The sequence below is a fragment of the Tasmannia lanceolata genome, unplaced genomic scaffold (genome assembly GCF_043159265.1).
Source record: "Tasmannia lanceolata isolate RefF3 unplaced genomic scaffold, GAP_Taslan_0.1 ptg000003l, whole genome shotgun sequence".
NCBI lineage: Eukaryota > Viridiplantae > Streptophyta > Magnoliopsida > Canellales > Winteraceae > Tasmannia > Tasmannia lanceolata.
The window spans coordinates 47,983,480-48,000,705 of NW_027518680.1; the positions used below are offsets into that span (position 1 = coordinate 47,983,480).

General features: G+C 39.7%; 1 long non-coding RNA gene across 1 annotated transcript; it reads right to left on the bottom strand.

Annotated features, from left to right (window-relative positions):
* Positions 1 to 2,197: 2,197 nt before the first annotated feature.
* Positions 2,198 to 4,445, bottom strand: LOC143862655 (uncharacterized). The gene is made up of 3 exons (XR_013240422.1): positions 3,049 to 4,445; positions 2,702 to 2,921; positions 2,198 to 2,559 (listed from the first exon to the last, which is right to left on the bottom strand). It is a non-coding gene; the product is annotated as an uncharacterized LOC143862655 (long non-coding RNA).
* Between the last annotated feature and the right edge of the window lie 12,781 nt (positions 4,446 to 17,226).

The following is a 17,226-nucleotide window of genomic DNA, read 5'->3' on the forward strand; positions in this document are numbered from 1 at the left end:
TAGTATTTTAAATTAGTGATCCGTGGGCTTGGGCTCAAGTGATAATAGGCCTTAGAAAAAGGTGGGAAAGGTAGGTCATTCGTTAATGGGAAATAAAAATAAATTGGAGATAACACAACTAAAACATCTCTCATAAAAAAAACAAGGGCGATGATATTTTCACACCCACCCTCCTCGTAGCACGCATTCGCCCCCTTTTGACGTGATTTTACGTCAAAAAAACTTTGAAGTTGCCCACTGTTCACGTTATAAGAGGGAAGAATGCGAACTGCAGACGGGATGAAAATATTATCACCCAAAAACAATTAAAATCTATGGCTGATGGAAATAACATTAATCTCAGCCTTCGTTATTAGAAGACAGAGTTGACTCCATCATGTTGGAAGCAGAGTTGGAAAGGCTGTGGTCTGCTAACCATTAATCTCAGCCTTCGTTATTAGAAGACATATTTTGAGATGTGATCATTAGTAGAAGATATTTTAATTTTTCAATCTCTCTACTACATGGGAAAGTATACATGCAATCTAAACTGTTGAATATGGTCCTATGACAAACAGAGATCTCATGCTATAGATAAAGAACTACGAAAATCAATATTTGTTCTCTCTTTGATCTTTTCCATTCGAAATCCCATTTTCTGCTTGATTTGGGCGGAAATGAGAGCAGAAGTTTAAGACGCCACCTTGGTCGACATAGAACTCACCTCAGCTAACCCCGTCAGCCAACAAGGAGAATGAGGTGGAACAGAAATAAATTAGGAAAAAATACAGATACATCCCTTACACATTCAATTATAACCCTGACTTTTAAAAGTCACCAACTACACCCCCTGAGGTTTCAATTTGTATAAGGTAGACCCCCTCCGTCGACGGTTCGTTAGTTTAACCTGACAGAAAGACTGAAACTAAATTGGATTAATATTTTGAGGACGGAAATACGCTCGTCACTTGTTTTAAGCCGTTTCCAGAGGGTTTAGGTTACACAATTTACTTCGAAGTGTATTTCTTCCTACTTGAAGACATTTGTAGAGGGATTAGGGTTAGCCATTTCCTTCCAAGGGTATTTCTTCCAAAAATTAAGACATTTCCTACCAAAAATTTCAGTGGGAACAAGAGGGTTTGTGCTGATAAACGCATGAATCAACACAAACCCAAAATTTTCATACTTGAAAACATATTTCCAACAATTTATGCTGATTACCCAGATAAAACAATGTATGAAAATCCTAAAAACGACCATTAAAAAAAAAACCCCTAAAAATTAGTACGAAAAAATCATTTGATTCGTGGTTGAAGAAGAACAAGGTTGAAGACGATCCTGGTTGAAGATGAGCAACGCCAAAACTGAAACCCTAGTTTTCGAGAAAAACCCAACGAAACCCTAGCTCTGGAGAAGAAAGAAAATAAACGACAAAATTTGGTTAGGTTAGGTTTGTAAGGATGGGCATTATGTTCATTTCCTCCTCTCCGTCAACTCCGTCACGTTAAAAAAACCCAACGAAACCTTATGGGTTGTAATTGGTGACTTTTAAAAGTCAAAGTTATAGTTGAATGTGTCAGAAAGTTGAGGGGTGTATTTGTATTTTTTCCAATAAATTTAATGGTAAGCAAACGACTTATGATGAAAAGGAAAATGACATTGTATTACCAGCCTTTCCCAATATTTTTACCCTTTTCAGTAGCAACCAAACATACCCAAAAGGCTTTTATTATTTGGAAGAGATTTGCTAGCATCCATCGCAAAAGGCTACTGCAGTGGCAACCCAATGGACCATAAAAGGAAAAAACTGGGATCTCTTCATAAAAATTTACTGAAACAGTTTTCTAAATTAGAGAAAATAAACCAACTATAAAAAATTGCAACTAATAGAACTAACATCAACCAAGACAGTGCAATTCCCGTTAAAAAATTAAAAATGGGAGAACTCATACCCTGTTTGGATTGCAGGAAAAAATTTCTCGTGTTCGAAATTTTTTTAAATCCCCACAACTAGGGACTTGATATAGGTTTTTAGAGGTATACCATTATAAATTGAAGGTCCCTCTAAATGAATCTTGGACAACTGTTGTTCAAGTTACCTTTTCATTTGTAATTAAAGAATGGAAAAACAAGAAATTTTGGATAAGTTTTTCTTTTCCAAACTTTTTCAAAAAAATCCTGCAATCCGAAAGGGGCCTTACTTAAAAATAAAATCCATTTCTACTTCATTCCCTTTGGTGAGTCACACTAATTTTCAACAAGTTGTTGGCTCAGAATTCTCTCAACCACCCCCAAATCCATACATGAGATTGCAAGAGTAAATGAAAAGGTCAAAGATGATTTGCTGGCAAAGACAACGAACAAAACTCTTAGTAAATGATACAAAAAACTGATGCAGCTTCAAATTACAGATGAGGAATGTTTATTATGTGATTAATCTATATTGGAGAACCAATTAGCTTTCTCATCCTTCCACAGACAAGTTGTATTTCTGATTTTGGTGGCTTAAGCATTTTCCCTTCCATGAAAGGCAAATCTATAACAATAGACAAGGAGGATCTTTCCCTTTTGTTTTTGTACCTGTATGGAAGAATGTAATCATGCATAACAGAATACAGAAAAAAAGGAATTCAAGTGATCTCTATGAATTAATCAGACGCACATAAAACAAAAGAATAAATAGATCCTTTAAGGAAGCATAGATGTTCTATTGAGATAATACCTTGCTTGTTTTTGTCTTCTCAATGGAGATGAATCAACCATTCTAAAGCAACAAAAATGAAATCAAGGGCACACTGAAGACATGTATCAAGCATGAGCAAGGTGCTTCGGCGTTTAAACATAAGAAGAAAGGCTAGAAAAAGGCAAAAGACAGTAAGCGTCTACACATAAGAAGAAAGGAGAGTACAAATATTCCGCTGACGATATTTTCGACAGAATCACTGCACAAAGGAAAAAAACTGATCTTAACAGCACAGCCTAATTGCATTAATTTAGAGAAAAAAGGAAAAAAACATAGTCTAAATCGCAATGAAGAGCACAAGAGGTTGGGGTTCGATCTCAGCTTACCTACCAAAAAAAATGTTGCTACAAAGCATTGAAGTGAAATCAAACATTGCAGCAGCCCTGTGAGGAAGTGATGTTATGTAGTGGCCTCGAATTCAGATCTTTGAAGAGGGCTCATTTGAACCTCTCCAAGGCTCCAACAGTGTTACTGAAGGGAATTATGTGAATTCTTGTCCAAACCAACTGTCAGGAACATTGAATCCTTTGAAAATTTCATGTTGCACTTCTTGAATTCTGTGGGATGCTTTTGCAATTGAAACTGTTAGAATATGTGGGATCCAACGGTTAGATTGGGTTAAGATCTCACCGTTGGATCATCTTGGAGGTAGATTAGGTAAGTTGGGTAAACGAGGCAACTAGATAAATTAGGCAAGTGGATTAGAAGAGGCAAGCAATAGAGATTAGGAAAGTAGATTTGATTAGGATTATTTCCTTCTAGAATTATATTTCTCTCTTGTAAATTCATTATATTAAGGCCTTGTTTGGATTGCAGGAAATACTCAGAAAGCAAAACCCTAGAAAGAGCAATCCTTTCATCTAAACCATACAAACACCTCTCGTTATTTATCTTTTGGTGTTGGGGAAAAATAAATCTAAGGTTTCTTTATAAAGAAGAGGAAGCAGATCAGATTCTATAAATACCCCTATTTTATGTGAATGGATGCATCTGAGGGACGTCTCGAGAGAGGGAACGCTTGATGAACTGTTTACATCACCTCCAGAAATGTCAATGCAGGAAGAAATGGAATTGCTGAAAAGGATTGATGATGAACTCATGTCCTCGAATGAGTTTCCAATGGAAAACAATTCCTTAAGTAAGAAGAAGAAAAACAGACAAAAATAGAAGAACTTCCTTCAGCAAGACATAGAGGAAGATGAGAGTGTTTACAACCTCCTTAAAGCTGGCCCACCTGGTCTGGAAGATAGTTCTCCAAAGAAACTTCCAAATCCGACAGCCCTCGACTCACGATAATCTGCTAGAAGCAAGACTCCCATCCTTGTGAAAGAAGACGGCAGGAAGGCAACGGAAAAGGCATACATTTCAGAGGTTTCCTATGAGCTCTTCCAAACCCTTTCCTGAAACATCGAGCCATCCTTTCACCTCACCGAGCATACTTGGAGGGACCGCCCTTAAAACGCCTACCACCATTGCCCCTATTGTCGGCGACACGCCGAAAGGTCCTTGGAGCTCCTTGTTTGGAAAGGCTACAAATCAATCCACAAGGATTGATTATTTAGCCCCATTGGAGGAAGAAGAACACAACTTGGAGGCCTCTTTTGAAGACGAAGATTTCAATGGAGCCGAGCAAAAGTAGGCCAATAGCCTTATTGGCTATTTCTTAGGATAGATATAGATATCAGTTTATATCCATATAGGATATAGATATAGATATCAGAGGCTTCATGTACCAAATAGAAGAAAGAAATAACAAACGGAGGGTCATCCTCCTAGAAAGGCCCAATTGGAAGACAATACAGTCAGTCCCTCAAGAAAAATAACGATATATATATATATATATATATATATATATATATATATATATATATATATGAGGAAACTGTTGGTGAGCTTAAGCTCACCAAACTTATGGTGACCTAGCTTGCCCAATCACATGGGGGCCCACTTTGTTAGGATGATCCAAAGCATTCATTTGAAAGTCCCTTACATAGATGGGGGGTGTACCAAAAATCAGCTCCATAGGATCATCCTAACCCCTCCATTTGTGGAGGACAAAAATGGATAGACACAAATCTGCCCCATTTTTGTCCTCCACAAATGGAGGGGTTAGGATGATCCTATGGAGCTGATTTTTGGTACACCCCCTATCTATGATAAGGCCTTGAAAATGAATGGTTTGGATCACTCCCCAAAATGTGGGACCCATGTGATTGGGCAAGCTAGCTCACCATAAGTTTGGTGAGCTTAAGCTCACCAAGAGTTTCCTTATATATAAGAGATTATATCACAAAGAAATGGAGACTGGAGGGACATTTCTAGATCTTCACGCTAGGAGGCTTTTTCCTTTTCAAATTTACAAATTCGGTGGATTGCAACTCTATGTTAGAGTCTCCAATCCATAATTATGGAGGAAGGCCTCTAATTGTCCCCTCATTTAGCAATGGAGAAGTTGAAGCTCTCTAAAATCGGTACTTTGATCTGATTCTCCGGGCTCCACGTAAAGTTTTGGACAGCCAGGAACCTCAATAAGATTGCAAGCCTTGTTGGGAAGCCTCTGTATATGGACACCCAGATGACAGAAGTGTCAAGGCTAAACTATGCTCGGCTTTGTGTCGAAACAAATGACGGGAAAACCCTCCTTGATACCATTTGCATCAATACTGGCACCATCATTCAACAAATTGAGTACAATTGGAAACCTAAAGCATGTAAGACTTGCAGCGATTTCAGCCACTCAACAGAAGTTTGTGAAAAACAGTCTAATGGCTATATCAAAGACATCAAGCAAGAGTGGAGGCTGAAATCACAGGTGGGGAATGGAGAGGCAAAAATGGACCCACAAGAAAATTCACGATCAAAGGAGGGCAATCCGAAGCAAATAGTGTCACATGTAAAAGTTTCACATAGACAGGCCCTCAAGAGTCAAGGAAATAGATTCTCGCCTTTAGATACCCTAGAGGAAGGGACTCTCCACATTGAAGAAGGAAACCGGAATATGGAAGGTGTTAGAGTATATGTCCTGAAAAGCCAATAGAATGACATTTATTAATCAATAAAGATTTATTTCATGACATGAATGGGTAATTTATATTAATGAATGCGTGCGATGTGCTTGTTTATTGACACATGTTCGTCCTTAGGTAGCATAGTAGAAATGCCATGCTCAAAGGATTCATAGACACAAGGGAGCAAGGAGATATGGCATCTCGGTTCTTTGCAAGCCTTAATAGTTCCTAGTTGGGAAAGAGATTGGACATCTCTTTTTGTGTACAACTAGCACCAGTCTTGCCTACATGCATGTATCATGAGGTGACTTATCTCGGTCATCTGGGTAGTGGACCCAAAGCAAGAAGAGTGGGTGCGACGATTGGATCGCGCAACCGAACCGAATCAAAGAAATAACAACTTGTGGACAAGAGAAAGGTTAAAGTTGTTCTTCCAGACAGGACCCTTCACATGTCCTTAGACCAGAGGGATCTTATTGGTTTGTGGGCCCGTTCTAGGGTCTTAGTCTATCCCATAGTGATTCTAGTTTAGAGTCACATTCGGATAGAGCTATATCCTAGAACAAACCCTCGAGACCTATAGTGATACTCAACATGGGATTCTTCGCCCCAAAATTTAGGGATTGACATCTACAATTTTGTCACAGCGGTAGGACTATAAATAGCCTGGCCGGGCGGATTTGATAAAAGGTTTATCGGATTGTTTTATGAAACATTGAAATGTTTTCAAAAGATTTTACAAATGCATTTGGAGGCCGAACACTGCTTGACTAAAATGGTATACCAAGAGTGGGCCAAGGGGGTAAATGGTGTCCACCTCCTGTATGACTCAACTCGGTAGATGTAGTTACGAAGAAAGGACTTGCACATACAAGATGTGATTAGGGGTAAGATGATTTGACGGTCATCTTCAGGGTTATGTCTCGATGGAGGCCATTGACCTAATGCGAGTGTAGTCTAACTACAGAGCGAGATTGTAGTGGGGCCCACCATAGGTTTCTGAAGGATCGACCGTCGGATCCCTGCGATGATCCCACTCATAGCTCAAATGACCCAGTAACATTCAAACGGATCAGGGTTCCGCATTTTATGTAATTGCACGGACGGATATGATCTAATCGTTATTAGGAACCCCACCTTGAGGCATAATGGAGTCACCAAACAACTGACCATAATTGGAATAACAATCCCATCTATGTGTAATTTGGAAGCCCTTGAAGCCCAAAAATTATCAGCATAAAAAATCTGGAAAATCTGCTGATTTAGGCTTCTCGGAACTCCGAGAAAGTTCTCGGAATTCCGAGAAATGGTCCAGGGACTATTTTCCAACTTCTGTTTCAATTCCCGGAACTCCGAGAGAAATTCTCGGAACTCCGAGAACACTGTGTCGGCAAAAAATTATAGCCGTTGGAAAAATTCACAGAATTATGACTATGCCCCTGTAACGGTCATATTTGGGTTTTCTCTCTATATATGTGTTCTCTATGCCTTAGAACACATCTCTCTCATTCCTAAACATGTTCTAAACATATTAGAGAGTGGTAATCACCCTTGTGCCTCAATTTGGGAAATCTAAAGGGATTAGACCTAGGCTTGAATTTGTACATCATTTCAAGAGTGGAATTTGTGTGAGCTTGAAGAGCTATCTACCCTTGAAGAGGGAAGTTGTAATTTTTCTATTTTCTTTCATTGTATTTGGGCGAGTGTTCGGAGAAGCGTAGCCCTCTCTCCGTGGTGAGGATTGCCACCAAGGTTAAAGAGAATGTAATTGGCACCGGTCTTCGCCAAGGTTAAGAAGATCAATATAGTGAAGCCATCAACGGGTTTGGTTGGTGGAGTGGAGTAGGCCTTGTGTGTTTGAGGACCGAACCACTTTAAATCTCGGGTGCACTCTTCTTGTCTCTTGCTCCTTTCTTGCACTGCATTTTAGATTTAACTTACTTGCTTAAATTGTATTATTTTTTTATCTCTTAATCCTTCATTAGAGAGTCTAAATAATTGGGTTAAAATTTCAAAAGGTAAATTTTATTTTTATAAACCTAATCTCCTTTTAGGTTGCCACTTGGACCTATCATTGGAATTTCAGAAATCTACAAACTCTCTGTCATATTCATCGCGGCTCAAACTTACTAATCAAGGGATTACTTCATACAAAAGATATCAAGTTTCCTTTCCTTCTTTTTGCAAATTTTGTTAAAATACTACTAGAAGTTAGGCTAGCACAAGCCTTTTTATACAAATTATAAAAGTTGATTAGACATATGAGTAAAATAAGATCATTTTTCCCTATAAAATCTTGTTTCAAATCTTAAACTGTCTGTATAATTCTTTCTCCTTGCTTGAAAAAGTTCTAAAACTAATGTATATTCCCGTCTGCAGGTAGAAAGTTCGTACACTTGAAACCATTGCACCTAGGAAAGAGAGAAGCTGGTACTGAACCGATTCTTGCTTAGTGACAACCTCATAACTACTTAGTTCTTTAGTTCCTACTCATTCAGTAGAAATTTCAAAACTATCTAGTCCTACAATTCCTCTTGCCATAATGGCAGAACCGACGGACCAGTCCCAGGTTATCCAAGAACTGCAACAAACAGTAGCTGAACTCACTCAGAGTCTCCGCCATCTCTTAGAAGAGAATCCCGTATTGAGATCACCTCCTCAAGTTACTGTAGTACCTAATACGCCTCAGTAACCTCTTCTTCCAGTCCAAGAAACCATACCAGCTCCACCAACTAATCAGACTACAGCTCAGCCACCAGATTCGTTCCTAGGAGAGCAGTATGCAGCTGAGAGCCATCCCTTTGCCCAGATTCTGAAGTAGTGGGAAGATAAGTTTGCCAAGGTTAGGTAATATCTCAAAGTTATCAAGGTTCAGAGGTCATCAGGACTCTCTTTCCGAGACATCTCTTTATTTCTGGATGTACAGCTCCCGGCTAGCTTCAAATGGCCTGACGTCAATAAATACGATGGAACTGGTTGTCCTCGTAATCACCTCGCAGTATTCGAAAGTATGCTGCGATCACAGGGTCTGTCTCCAGATCAGCTAGCCCTCGTCTTTCAGATGTATTTAAAGGGCGTAGCAAAGAAATGGCTTTTGAGTTTGCCTGAGTTGCCGACTATGGGTTGGGAATGCATTATGAATGAGTTCATCAAGCAGTTCTCTCATGAAGACGGCACTGAAACTTCTTAACGAGATCTACAGACTACCAGACAAGAGCTCATGGAAGCCTTCTCCGATTTTGTGAAGCGTTGGCGTTAGAAGACAGCTCAAATGCTTAAACGGCCCATCGAGGAAGAGAAGCTTGACATGATGCAGCAGAACCTGACCTTGTCCTTCCAGCGTCCTATGGCCATTCAGTGTTTCACTAGCCTTAAACACTAAATCGATACTGGCAACAAAATTGAGGATTCCTTAACCCGTGGTTGGCTCAGTAAAGCCTACTCCGACTCTAGAAATACTCAATCCAAAAAGCCTTCCGTATCCAAGGAAGTTAACGAGACTAAGTTAGTTCCAGAAACCTATGAAACTCCAATTGTTTGGCAACCAGGCAATGCACCTCCAGGACCTGCCATTGTAAACAAACCACCCAGGGAATTCACTCCCTTACCAACCAATCTTTTCACCATCATGAAATTACTTCTCCAAGCTAAGAAGTTATTCCTACTTGCACCCCATCCACCTCCTAACCCTCTGCCAAAAAGTTGGAACAACAAAGAGTATTGTGAGTAGCATCAAGGTAGAGGACACCAAAGAGATAGGTGTCTCGCTCTAAAACATGCTATCCAAGACCTTGAAAAGAAGCAGTTCATTCTCCCGTCTGGGCCAAATATCAACACCAACCAACCCTCTTCCAAATCATAACCCATCTTCGTCCACTTCAAATGCCATCTTTACCGAACCTCCGCCAATCGATTTCTCGTCCTTAATTTGTACTATCGAACCCTATCCAAGGGGTACCGATAACAACAATTACATACGAGAAGTTGGGGAAGAAGAACCCTATCCTCTTGCTATTTGCGCAGACCTCGGCGAAGGTCCTTATATTCTAGACCTAGAAGAGGCTGGAATAGATGAAATTACGTTCGTCCTTTCACTAGAAGATTGCAAAATCAGTGATCCTAGAACTTCAAAAGCAGGACATCTCACCAGGGGTGGAAGGAACTACAAACCCCCGGAACTCAGGTCAGACGAACAGATCGACGCTGTCAAACGGAAGGTGGTTAGCACAAAAGTTGATCAAGAAGATCTGAACATCATCAGGCTGCTCAGCAAGACTCAGGCAGACATCTCACTTTGGAGATTACTTATGGGATCCCTTAAACATCGATAACTTCTCCTTAAAAGCTTACAGACTTCCCAATTGTCAATGGACACTACGCCCGAGCATCTTACGAATCTGGTTGCAGCAATCAGAGCCTCTACAGCCCTCTCATTTTTAGATCAAGATCTGACCCATGAAGGAAAGTATCACTAAAAACCTCTCTTTGTTACTGTGTTATGTAATCAGAAGAAGGTCCCTGCCGTACTCGTGGACAATGGTTCTGCCTTGAACATCTGTCCGCTGAGCACGGCCACAGCCATCGGATTTGGCCCTAGTGATTTCACCTAGTCGGATCAAGGCATCATGGCCTACAATAATTCCTGGCAAGATGTAGTCAGATCTCTTTCTACTGCCATCTATATGGGCGGTGAAATTTTCGATGTTAAGTTCCAAGTACTTGACATCAATCATCCTTCAACCTGTTGTTAGGACGACCATTGCTTCACAAAGTGGGGGTTGTACCCTCTTCTTTACATCAGAAGCTCAAATTCATGAAAGGTAACAAAGTTATCACCATCCGAGGAGACGAAGACTTAGAACTAGGCGCCATCTTGTGAGATCCTAATGGGAAGTCAGTAGGAGACAGCGTCTATCTTAATGGTTGAAATACAAGGTGACAACCCAAGAGGGGGGTGAAGTGGTTACTTAAAAATTTGGGGCTTAATTAATTGGATTACTAAAATCAATTTACAAACTAAGCCTTAACAAGTTTAACCCTTGATTAATCAATAAAGATAATAAGAGCTAGGGTTTGGATGTTACTTTAAGCATGCATTCACTAACCCTTGTTCGATTAAAACATAGACACAAGTTGGGTTAGAGATTACCAATCACCACAATGTGCAAATGAGAAGGAAAAGAAGAAAGCATCCATAAGGCACAAGTTTTTTAGTGGTTCTGTCACAACTTGACCTACTCCACTCTTCCAAGTTTTCCTCCTTGGGATTCTTCACTAACCAATAAGATTCTTCAAAGGGCGAATCTCAAAGCCTTACACCAACTCCTTCTTCAAAGGGATCACACCCTTTTCTGCACGAAGCCTTTCCGAGGACACCTTCCTCGTACAATTGATTTACCTTTCTTTCCGGGCCAAATCGGAGACCCTCAACTATAGAATGAAGAAATAAAAAGAAAGAACTCTTAATGCCTCATGATAGGCTGATTACAACTTTCAAAGCTCACAAACTCTCCAAGGAATATATACAAATGTAAAACCTATGGAGATCCTCTTGATAGAATGTAAAAATACAAGTTCAAAGACGTTTAACCTTTCATATAAAAGTTAAGGTTTAAGAAGATGGGATTTGATCTTGCAAAAGATTATGTAGAAAGGTTTAGATAGTATATATATAGCCCACAAGGAAATATGAATGTTTGGGGGTAAAACTGTAATTTACAGGGTTGAAAAAGTCAACCTGCGAAAGTCCCAACGGATCTATTTTCCAGTCGCGGTGGTCGACCGACGCGCGGTGGTCGACTGAAGCACGGCGGTCGCTCGCCCTTATCGGGCTCTTCTTTTGAAATTCAAAATTCATACCGGTGCAGTCAACCGACCCAATGGCGGTTGCCCAACGAGGGCTTACTGTTTGAATTAAATTTTCGCTCAAAACACTATCGCGGTCGACCGGACCTATGGAGGTCGACCGCCCACACCATACTGGATTATTTCTGTCTTAAAACAAAACGCATCCGCGGTCACCCGGCTTACCCCGGTCGAGCGGCCCGATAGAATTCGAGATAGCCTGGATTTCCAAGTTCCATCCCGCGGTCACCAGGCCTAGCCCGGTCGACCGGTCCTGAGTGAAATTCCATTTTAACTTTAAAATCCAGGGGATTTTGGGCTATGATCTTTAGGCTTTAGTCCAAGGTTTTCAAACACATTTTTGAGTGTGTTGATATTTTTCAAAGATGTAAAATATTAAGTATGAAAACCATTTTGAAAACCTTTTGAAAGTGCATTTTATATAAAATCAAGAGGACTCTAAATACATCTAAAAATAAGAACCTTGAGTCTTCTTGGAATGTCTTGGCTTTGCACTTTCTTGGACTTCGTCGGCTTGAGTGAACATCTTGACCTTGTCTTGGTTCTTGTCACATCCTTCAATCTTCACTGCATGTTGTGAGGTGCATAAGGTGTCACCAATGATTTGTTCAACTCCAAGCTTCTTCATGAAACTTGCTTAGGAACTTGTGGGATCTTCATCATGAGCTTCTTTACTTGAGCATCTTCAAATGAGGATGACTCCAATGTAGGGTAAGCTCTTGGTTCCTTTGATTCTTGATCCAGAAGTCATGTGTTGTGAAGAGTGTGTGATGGCGATTATGACATGAAATTTCTATATCAACACAACATCTCAAAGCAACACATTAGTTTGACAATGCTAATCAATTTGTGTTTGCTAGCATCAAAACAAGAAGGTAAGGTGAATGTTTGAACCCATGTGCACCCTTGGGCTGACATTCTCCCCCTTTTTTATGATGGCAAACAAATTGATTAGGGAGGAAGGAGATATCAACCAATAGATGAATAAGCTTGGTATGATATACACAATAGAGCATAGCTCTCCCTCACTATATGCACAAATATAATTAATAACTATAATTAATATACATTCTCCCCCTAAAGTTAGCTATTTCAAAATTTTCAGTTGTAGATATTTTATTTTAAATATGAAAGATACTTTGCACAAGTTTGATTCAAAATCCGATGAAGGTATCTTCTTAGGCTATTCAACTCATAGTAAAGCTTATACGGTTTACAACAAAAGAACTCAAATTGTTGAAGAGTCCGTGCATGTTAAATTTGATGTGTCATTTGAACCTCCTAAAGTCATTAATAATGATGGTGATGATGATGCCAACCTTCTAGAACCTCCTAGTCAAGTAGATTCTCATCTTCAACCTTTAGAAAATATTGATTTAGATGGTCAACCTATAGAAGAAGTTGAAGTAGAAGGTCCTCCTAACAATAGTAGAATCTTGTCTAGTCACCCTTCTACACAAATCATACATGAAACATCACAAGGAGTCAAGACAAGATCTCACTATAGGAATGTGTGTGCCAACATGGCATTTATCTCCCAAATAGAACCCAAGTCCATAAAAGAAGCCGAGAAGGATGTATTTTGTATGACTGCCATGCAAGAGGAACTAAAGCAATTTGAGAGAAACAAACTGTAGAGATTAGTTCCTAGGCCTAGTGATCACCCGGTCATTGGAACAAAATGGGTGTTTAGAAACAAACTCGATGAGCATGGAGATATCCAAAGAAATAAAGCTAGATTAGTAGCCCAAGGTTACAACCAAGAGGAGGGCATCGATTATGATGAAACCTTTGCTCCGGTTGCTAGGTTGGAAGCCATAAGGATGCTTCTTGCATTTGCATGCCATAAGAACTTCAAGTTGTATCAAATGGATGTAAAGAGCGCATTCCTTAATGGGTATATCATGGAGGAAGTTTATGTTGAACAACCTCCCGGTTTTGAAGATTTCAAATACCCTAATCATGTCTATAGGTTGGATAAAGCCTTGTATGGCCTAAAGCAAGCTCCTAGAGCTTGGTATGAGAGGCTTAGCTCCTTCATGTTAGAGAGTGGCTTTCAAATGGGCAAGGTTGACAAAACCTTGTTCATTAAAAGAAAAGAAAAAGATATGCTTATCGTTTAAATTTATGTGGATGATATTATATTTGGCGCTACTAATGATAAGATGTGTAAAAAATTTGCTCAATCCATGCAAAAAGAGTTTGAGATGAGTATGATGAGAGAGCTTACCTATTTCCCAGGACTCCAAATTAAATAATATAAAAATAGAATTTTCATTAACCAAAAGAAGTACACTAGGGAACTCCTTAAGAAATTTGGAATTGATAGCTAAAAAATTAAGCCAACTCCCATGAGCACATCTACCAAATTAGAAAAAGATGAAGTTGGTAAACCGGTTGATGAAAAGAAGTTTAGAGGCATGATAGATAGCCTATTATACTTGACCGCTAGTAGGCCTGATATAATGTTTAGTGTGTGCATTTATGCTAGGTTTCAATCGGCTCCTAAAGAGTCCCATTAAGCGAATATTCAAGTATCTCAAAGGAACTCCTTCTCTAGGTCTATGGTATGAAAGATCAAATGAATTCAACCTAGTGGGGTATTCGGATGCTGACTTTCCCGGTTGTAGGATTGATAGAAAAAGCACAAGTGGCACATGTCAATTCCTTGGTAGATCTCTAGTGTCTTGGTTTAGTAAGAAACAAAACTCCATTGCCTTGTCTACTACCGAAACCGAATGCATTGCGGCATGAGCTTGTTGTGCACAAATCCTATAGATGAAGAACACTCTCATGGACTACAATCTTGAATTTAGCAATGTTCCAATCCATTGTGATAATACAAGTACAATCAACTTGACAAAGAATACAATTCAACATTCTCGAACCATGCACATTGAGGTAAGACATCATTTCTTAAGAGATCATTCTCAAAAAGGGGATATTTCAATTAAGTATATCCACACCAATGAATAATTGGCAGATATCTTTACAAAACCCCTAAATGAGGATAGATTTTGTGACATTAGGAGTGGACTCAATATTTCGAGCTTGGATCAAGTTAAAGAGTTTGACAATGAAGCATGAATGGGTGATAGTGTTCTCCTTGTATGTGTATATGTATCACCCTTGTTTTGGTAGTGACTACATGGTTTAAGATGATCAAACACTTAATTTAAAACTCACTCAATTGGTGTCCATAGCCCACTTTATACAAAGAGGGAGTCGGTACCGTCATCTTAATTAAAAAACACTTAAGCTTTTGGCCATGTGCCATCATCTCAACCATTGGTAAGTCATATATGGAATTCATGTTTTGAATTAGTGATAAATATGTGCTATATCTATTGGCAATATATATATATATATATATGATTATTCATGAGTAAATACATTAAATGTGCAATGAATGAGTGCTAAAAATGTGCTATTTTTAATGGCAAAATTTTGTTGTTGAATGACACTTGTTAAAAAAAAAAAAACTCTCGAAACTCCGAGAAAGGGTCACAAGGTCTCTGGACGAATTCTCAAAACTCCGAGAACATGTCCAGGTGATCCTCGAAGCTCCGAGAATCGGGACAGAAGAAAATAAAAAAAAGTTAGGGTCTCGGAACTCCGAGATTTTTTCTCGGAGCTCTGAGAATCGGTCCAAGCGCGATTAAAGGCATGTTTTTAATGTTCAAACCCTAACTCTATTCTCTCTTATTTCGTCTTCTCTCATTCCTTCAAACCCTAACTCTATTCTCTCCCTTTTCCTTCACTTTTCACCTCAATCTGACCCTAATCCACCATCTTCTACCTTCAAAACCCTATTTTCTCCATTATAACCTAGTTTTCTCCATGCAAACCCTAGGATTTCGCCCATTTGCCAAAGTCCCAAACTTTCTCCACAATTTTTCCTCTCTCTCCTTCATTTTCTTTGGTTTTTAAGTGTTCTTTCTTCCTTTCCACTGTGTTTCTTCCATTTCCTCCCATTCTTAGTTGGTTCTGTAACTCTCTCTTAGTTTTCCTCTAATTTTGGGTTATTTTTCTTCACTTCTTCTCTCTTCTTCACACCCTACCTTCTCACCATGGCTCCTAAAACCAAAAATCTAAATATTGGAGGCTCCTCCCAAGTTGACAAACGCGAATACGATCCCAAGGAAGAAGGACCTTCACGGAAGAGGGCAAAGGCCAAGGCTCCGGCTGTGGGAGCAGAGGTTGTGCCCAACTTCTACTTTACTAGGGATAAGGCCAAGACACTATGGGCCGATGTTGGCACTAGGGGCATCCTCACCGGTAGGTACATCGATCCCCCTGTCCTTCAAATTTTTGATTTAAAAGCCAAGTTTGATGCCCTACATTGGATGACAATCATTCTCATCAACGAACCTATTTACCCTCGATTGGTGCGTCTCTTCTACGCCAATCTCACCATTTCCCCTTCTTCAAAATCGAATCTAAGGTCAGGAAAACTATCATCAAACTCAACTATAACACTTTTGCCACACTTCTTGGGATTAGCCATGAGGCCATTTTACACTATTTTTGGTCGGAAGATGGGACCCATTCACTTGATGATCTTAATCATGATACTGTTTATGGTAGGATTATCCAGCGCTACAAACCAAATATGCCCGTGAAAGCTGCCAACCTCATTCTAGACACATAGCAATTGATCAAGCAGAAGTTGAAATTGTCTCTGATGACGCTGAATCCGACAATGAAGAAGAAGACGGAGCAGAGGACCTGGATGCACAGGCATCACAGGATACTTCTCAGTTCTGCACTCGACAGGATTTCGCTCACATACAGGAAGCCATTGCGCGCTCCATGGCCTCACAGTTTGAACGGCTGTCTACTCATGTCGACTCTGAGATTTATACTCACTTCCAGACTCTTACTACACACGTTGATGACCAGTGGGCCGCCTATTACCACTACATCTTTAGTGGCCAGTGGGGTCAACAGCCGGGAAGTTCATCTTATCAGCCATCGCCTCGTCCAGAGCAGTAGATGGCTTTTGTTCTCTGCTGATGTGTAGACACCCCCATTTTGCTACACTTTAAAAAGCAAAAGATTCGGTAGTTTGTCAAGTTTCGAGTCCGTATTCCACCTAGGATTAGGCATATGTGCATTTTAGGGTAGATTTCGCCTCGTTGAAGGAATTCTGAAGTTGATTCGCAATCCTGCTATTTTTAGAATTTTCAGGGTTTCCCTCATTTTTGCTCATTTTTACGCTACAGGGGTATTTTGGTCATTCCCGATGTGTCCCGTTTGACCCCCGAGTTATATTTGAGAAATCTTGAGTGATTTTATGAATTTTGAAAAAAGCAACTATTTTTCAGAAACTCTCTGGGTTTTTCCCCAGTTTCGGTATATTGGGGGTTGTGTTGGTCATTTGTAGGGTGCCTGAGACTATCTCTAAAGTATAACTGAAGAATCCTATAAAATCTCAAGTGTTTTAGGGAACCTGCTATTTTTAGAAACTCATGGGGCTTCCACATTTTCATCATCTTATGAATATTTCAATCATTTCTCATGTATCCAAAATCATCTTGAGGGTACGGCTGATGAATTAGTAGTAATTTCGTAAGATTTGGGAAGCCTGCTAAATTTAGATCTCTCAAGGTTTTCTCTTAGTCTTGCACT